This window comes from Lutra lutra, chromosome 5, assembly GCF_902655055.1.
Source record: "Lutra lutra chromosome 5, mLutLut1.2, whole genome shotgun sequence".
Classification (NCBI taxonomy): Eukaryota; Metazoa; Chordata; class Mammalia; order Carnivora; family Mustelidae; genus Lutra; species Lutra lutra.
Genome location: NC_062282.1, coordinates 37,381,710 through 37,388,909, shown reverse-complemented (window position 1 = coordinate 37,388,909; position 7,200 = coordinate 37,381,710).

Below are 7,200 nucleotides of genomic sequence, written 5' to 3'. Positions count from 1 at the left end.
TTCCTGGAACTCTTTATCCCCTTAAGTCAGAGGGAGAAGATCTAGACAGAGGCTATCCACTGGATAGACTCACCCCCCAAGTAAGAGTCTCGTTCACCAACATGATACCGTATGCGAGGGCCTGAGAAAGCTTGCACTTGGGTTTGGTGAAGAGCAGAAACGAAGTTCAGACCAATAAGGTCACACATGATGGCTGAAACAATAAAGGGCTTAATAGAGAGCAGGGGATTTGCAATCGCTCTTTCACGTTATCACAGAAAATTTGGTGGGGCCGGTGGGGAGGAAAACCACTTGCCCCTGAGCGCTGTTATTGTTTCCTTTCATTGTTCGTTTGTTTATGTCTCCAAATTTCACCGAAGAAAGGATTCAGAAGCCCTCTACCTCCAAAATAGGGAGCCCTGATGTAAAATTATGGGGTGGAAATCATCTCCTTGGTCATGTTCAGGGAATTCAAAAAGCCTAACTACAGTAAGAGCCATGCAGTATGGTTCTGTGTGTCAGGGAGTGGAAGGTTCACAAGCATACTCATTCTCAGGGTCGCCTTCTTGCGTGCATTACGTAGCTGTGCATGGGAAGAGACAAAAAACGGCACTGATCCTTTCCACGTTAAGATGGCTGTGTCACACATCAGTTGACAACTCTACCTTCATTAGATGCCTGACAGCAGTTACGTTACAGCAAGAACATAAGCCATGTTCTTGGACAAGTGTCCACCATCAGTTGTCATCACTGTATTTTAAAAGCCACCTGGGATGGTTAATTTTGTGTGTCGACTTGGCGAGGCTATGGTACACAGTTGTTTGTTTAATCACCAATCAAGGTGTTGCAGTGAAGGGTTTTTTTTTTTAGATGCAATTAACATTTAATTCAGCAGAGTTTGAGTAAGGCAGATTATCCTCCATAATGTGCGTGGGCCCATTCCAAACAGTTGAAGGTTTTAGGAGAAAAGGCTGAGGTCCCCAGAAAGGCAAGGAATTCTTAGATTGCCTTTGGATTCAAGGTTGCAATGTCAACTTTTCTCTGGATCTCCAGCCTTCTAGAGTGCCCTGCAGATTTTAGATTGATCAGCCTGATGATCACATGAGCCAATTCCTTAAAATAAATACAGATAGATGATAGATAGATCCATGGATACCTAGATTCTCTATTGGTTCCATTTCTCTGGAAGGCCCTAACTAATAGAGAATAATACCCAACCAAACCTAGCCAATAGCCGCTTCTAATCTGACTTCTCCCTCTGGTTAAGTGTGGATCTGACTTTACAAATATAGAAGCTTATAAACTGGTGTGTTGCAAAGCTAGAAGACTAATAAGTCTTCACTATCTGACCTTGAGCCATCCTCCCTGCTGAGTACACTCCTTTCCAAAATTAGAGTATATTATTTCAAGTAAATAAAAATAAATCAGAACAGTAACTCTACACCTGCAGGACCCTTTAGAATACTTAAGGATGTTAACCCATCCTAGGACAAAGATAATAGCTCATCTAATTTCCAATGATAATGCCTTTCTTATCTCAGATATAATGAAAAAGCTAATGGGCATTTTAATGTTTATATGAAGAGAAAACCAGATCTTGTTACAACAGATCTGTCATAGCTACTTAAAGAAGGTTCTACCAAAACAATACCCAAAGGTATTAGGGGCCTGAATTGTGTTACCCCCAAATTTACATGTTGAAACCCTACCCCTAGTACTTGGCTTTACTTAGAGACAAGGCCTTTAAAAAAGTGATTAAGTTAAAAAGAGTCTGTTAAGGTAGGCCTTAATACAACATGACCTAGAAGAAGATGAAATTTGGACACACAGAGAAACATTACAGGTGCATACACCCAGAGGAGAGACCATGTATGAACATGGTGGTGAGAAGAAAACCATCTTCAAGCCAAGGAAAAAATCCTCCAAAGAAACCAAACCTCCTGACATCTCAATCTCAGGCTTCTAGCTTCTAGAACAGTAAGAAAATAAATTTCTGTTGTTTAAGTCAGCCAGTCTGTGCTATTTTGTTATGGTAGCTCTAGCAAACTAAGGCACAAGGAAATCAGAAGTCTTACTTATAACTCTACTTCTCTAGAGCAAGAAATACTTATCTGGTTTCCCCCACACCCACCCAAGAGTTACAATGCCCTTCTGCTACAGTACTGACAATCTTTTCAAATGATGGGATATTTTGTCAGATAAACTTCAACTTTTCATCCTTAGATTCCATTTTCTTACAACAATGAGGAAGAAGAGCAGTGTGGAATGCCCTGTTCCAAGGAAGTCTGAGGTCTCCGACAGAAATGGTATACATGACATACAGAAGCAAACTGACCAAAGGAAAGTAAGGATTTTGTGGTAAGGGAGGAAGGTTGAAAGGAGAAAGTAAAAGTAAGAAATTGAGATGAAGTTGGAGCAGGAGACCAATAACTCATATCAGTGCTAAATCCAAAGACCTGTAAGCTTCTGACAAACTTTAAGTTGGTTGTTTTATTTTTTGTCAGATCAGCCATTGAGGCCATATTTCTTCTTCCCAAAATATAACCATCTTCAAACTATGCAAGTAAATGGTTGGGTGAATTTCATTTAATCATTTAAGGGTTTATGCTGAAATTTACTTCAGGCAGATAAGTTAGAAGTATAAGGATATGTCAAATTCTCCAGTGACTTATGATGAATTCTTAGAGTGTGAAACCACTCCTCTCTGTTGTTGGTAGATAAGGATTTTTTTAAAGTGATCTGTGCATTTGAGAATTAAAGTGAGTGGAAAATTTCTCTAAGTAGGACATATTTCTGATGACTAAGATTGGTACATTATGTCTACTCCAAACTAAGTCAATAATGGATTGTTCCCAGATAAGCACACAAAAATGAATTATATGTAACTTAGAGCTGAAATAGCAGACATAAATTAACTTATTTAGTTCACCCTAGAACTGGTCCAGAGAAATAACAACACAAAAAAAGAACTCCCAGAAGAACCAGAAAAAAAAAAAAAAAATCACTGACTAGATAGCATGACTTTCATCAAGTGATCATATTAAGGTCATTAATAATTGCAGAAAATGACTAACCCATTCATAGTTTCTGTGGAAATGGTGTAGAATCTGAATTTTATAATACCATTTGTCTTTCAAGTTTTTTTTTTCATGATCCAAGTGAAAAATTGAGCACTCATTACATGAGAGGAAACTCAAACCAGAGAATGTCATAAATTTATGGAGAGCTATATTGAAAAACACATCTTGAAAGTGACACAAGTATGATTGATGAGAAAAATCTCAACTTTACTTGCAAACTGTTTTCCATTAAAGATTTTTAAATCTTGTGATTTTGTTTTTAACAAAAGTGCTGCTGTTTTTTTAAAAGATCTCAGAGAATAGGAGTTTAAACAGCAACTTTTCAAATTCCAGAGAAACTGAATCCAAACACTGTTTTACTGTTTTATCTGGACTTGGAATCTGCGAGAAATGTCTCCTGGACAATGAAATGGAACCCAAGACAGTAGACTCATGCATTTCTTTACTTTTTTAAACTATAAGCATTTGCAAGTGCTAGAGTTTTTCAAAGTACATTTAAAATTATGAGATAGAAGTGAAAAAGCACAAACTTCATCTTGTGAAAATGGCAATGACAGCTTATTTGCAACTGTGTCTCCTAGAATGTATAAGATGCTTATTGACAAGAGAAGAAGGAGCTAGATTTGGGGATGGATGTTGGGCAGAGATGAAAACAAGTGATCTCTCTGCCCAACTGATTGGCTCCTTCAGGAAATACTTCATGTTGTAAAAACATATTCCTGAACCACTTCCTATCATTGATATAGTTAGTAATACAGAGAAAACCCATTCTCCTGAACATAAAACAAAGAAGTCAGGAGGTGTGTCAAAATACTCACTCTGTAGCTCTGTCTTCTTTATTGTGCCTCTTGCTAGTGAACCCACACAAGTTGTCCCACATCTCTATACCTCAAGATTTACATTGGCAATGCAGATAGTATCTTGTCTAAATATTTGATTGAGGAAAAGAAAACTGAGATAACACATAAGAAAGTCTTCCTAAAGAAAAAAAAAAAGGCTATTCCATTGCAATATTTGATTGCTCTAATTTTCTATTGCTCTAAAAATTTCCTTCATTTCAACACCTATTTAGATCTTATAGTTCTTTTTTTTCCTCACCTCAATAGCAAAGCAAATGTGTTCCGTAAACTCCAATGAAGTAGAGAAGCTTCTCTGACATGTTCCTGGATTTTCTACTCAATCATGTTCTATCAAATCAAAGTAAAATTGCTTCTGTGAAGTTAGTGGCGCCATTAAGGACGGTGTAGTCAAGCATTGGATGAGATTCCAGTTGGAGGGTTGTGTTCATATGTCAAAGCAACACATTACCAGCAGAACACAGGAAGGTTCTCTCCACAGCCTCTTCACTTAGGACCTGTGCACAGCTGCCATCTCAAATTCACTCTGATCTCAACTATAAAGTGTGGAACCAATAACAAAATTGCATTGTCTTAGTCAAGGTAGACACATTTTCTAATGGCAGGCCCCTGCTCTTCTGTCAAGTTAGGGCTACCAGGGCTTGCAGAAACCATCGAAACCAATGGTTTCCAAACATTTTTAGTACAAAATCTCTGTTCTCTGTTGAAGTCTTATCCCAAATCCTGCTATGGAAAACAGTCTGGAAATGGCTCTGTCTTGGAGGAGGCAGGAGAGGAGGACATCTCCCCACCCAGTCTTCCCACTTGGAAACATCGTCACATCTTCAGAACCATAAGGTCTGTGGAATGCATTTTGAAAATAATGAATTTCTTTCATTTTACAGACAAGGAATCTTAACATGCTCTCCTGGTAGGAGGATGAGAGCCCACACTGACTGACTACATCCTGTGCTCTTTTTATTAAACAACCTCTTTTTCTTCATTCCTTATTTCCCCAGGAGACATTTGAGTTGGTTACTTCTGTGGGCACATTCCCCACACCTGGGGAGTCTGGGCTGGGTACAGGGACAGAGACAGGGTTTGTGGATGAAATAGGAAAGAAAAATGTGATGTAAACCTCATAATTAAGACTCAGCCACCCAAAGGTTATTTACAGGGAGGGCTAAAGGGGGGTAAAAGAAACTCAGAACAGCGTTTCTCAAATTCTGGGTTTCGCTTCAACACATTTGAAGTTACTGAGGACTCCAAAAAGCCTTTAATGCACATAGGCTTTATGTCTTGTAATAATGAATAGAACTGAGAAATTTTAAAATATCGATTCAGTCATTTATTTAAAATCATGAGAACCATTACATAAAACATAACTAACATATTTTTAAGAAAGCAACTATATTTTCCAAGTAAAAAAACAGTGAGAATGACACTGTTTTATATATTTTCCAATCTCTTTAATGTTTGGCTGTAGGGAAGATCGCCCGATTGCCATACCTGCTCCTGCCTTCGAGCTGTTATGACATCACACATGGTGCAGCCACTGAGTAATGCCATGCTGGGTTAGAAGGGTATGAGAGTACTCACAGGAAATGATATCTTAGTATTATAATGAGAATAGTTTTGACCTAACAGAGGCCACAAAAGGATCTCTGGGACCTAAAGTGTATTCTCCTTTGATCTTTCACACAGTGAGATCTCTGCTTGGAAACTGACATGAAGCATGATTCTGAGCCTACAACAATGAAAAGCGAAATGGTGTTAGAAACTGCAAGTGGCCCAACTGGTCTGTACTAAGAAGGCAAGGAGGAGGGGGAGATATGCTTGGTCCATTTATTCAGACTGTGTAAAGAGAGTTAGAAGATATAGTAGATAAATATCATTTCTGTTAGATAAATGCAAACTAAGGCAAAGAGAGAGAGCTTACCATCTCCACCGTACTCACAAAGTACAAGGGTAACAAGGTTGTTATCACAAGAAAGTAAAACTAGCAGTAGATTTACTGAAAGACTTCATATTCTTTGAACTTTTTGGTTTCCTGGTGTGATGGGTTTGCAGGGTTCTTGTCTCACAGAGTTGAAGAATAAATCTTGAGGACAAAAGGGGGAAGTGAAGTGAAAGTTTATGAAGTGAAAGGGAGAACACAAAGGGAAGAAAAGGAGCTCTCTCGAGGGAGAGGGTTCTCAAATGGGTTGCCCCTAAGGGGTTTTATGGACAGTCTTTTATAGAAAACTGACCAGGGAACTTGGTAAATATCTTGTCAATAACATGTAAGACAAACATGGTGGGTCTCTAAATATGGTCAGAATATCCTGTCTATATTTGGAACAAACATGGTGGATTTGTTATGTTCCCTTCTTTCTGGTCAATATCTTGTCTATAACATTTCTTCACATCTGGGATTTCTGGGGACCTAGTTAGGTAGACTTCTGCATGAGCTTCATCAGCAGCCCCCTACCTACCTCTCTTCCTTCCCCGCCTGTCCCTTACTCACTAGAATAGGCTAAGTTTCTATAATTTCAACATGGAATCACTGTGAGCAGATAAAATATTGTAAGAAATCTATTCTACAAAATTTAAATTTTTAAAGATTTTTGTAATTTGTTATAACATGTAACATGTAATCACGTTTCCTTTGTGTGCTCCCCACATCCAGACTCTCAAAGCTATGTAAAGACATGTGCCCACACAATAATCTAGAGCAGTCTGTGCAGGGGCAGAGGTTGTGAACAACTCAGCCCACGAATGCTGAACCCATCCCTACGTGCACACACACACACACACACACACACACACACACACACACACACACGGTGGGTTTAACCTCAGGCTGTTTTCTGTTGTTTGGTGGAAAGAGTGCTTTCCAAAGTCCCACTCAGCTCAAGAGGACAACCATTATGCATGTTTTAAAGATTGTATTTATTTATTTATTTTAGGGATAGAAAAAGAGAGAGCGCACACAAGCAGGGGAGGAGCAGAGGGAAAGAGACAAGAAGACTCCACACTGAGCTCAGAGCCTGACATGGAGCTCGATCTCATGACCTTGTGATCATGACCTGAGCTGAAACCAAGAGTCAGATACTCAACTGACAGCCCACCCAGGCACCTCCATAATGAATTTTAAAATCAGAAATGTAGCCATATTTTTTTCTGAACAAATGGCTAGAAATGATAAATATAAGGAATGACACTCTGTTAGAAATTCAACTCATGCCACCCTAGGTAAGAAAAAAAAATCAATCTGGTAAAACCATACATAGTTTTCAGCTTTTCCTTCTCAATGCACTGCAAAT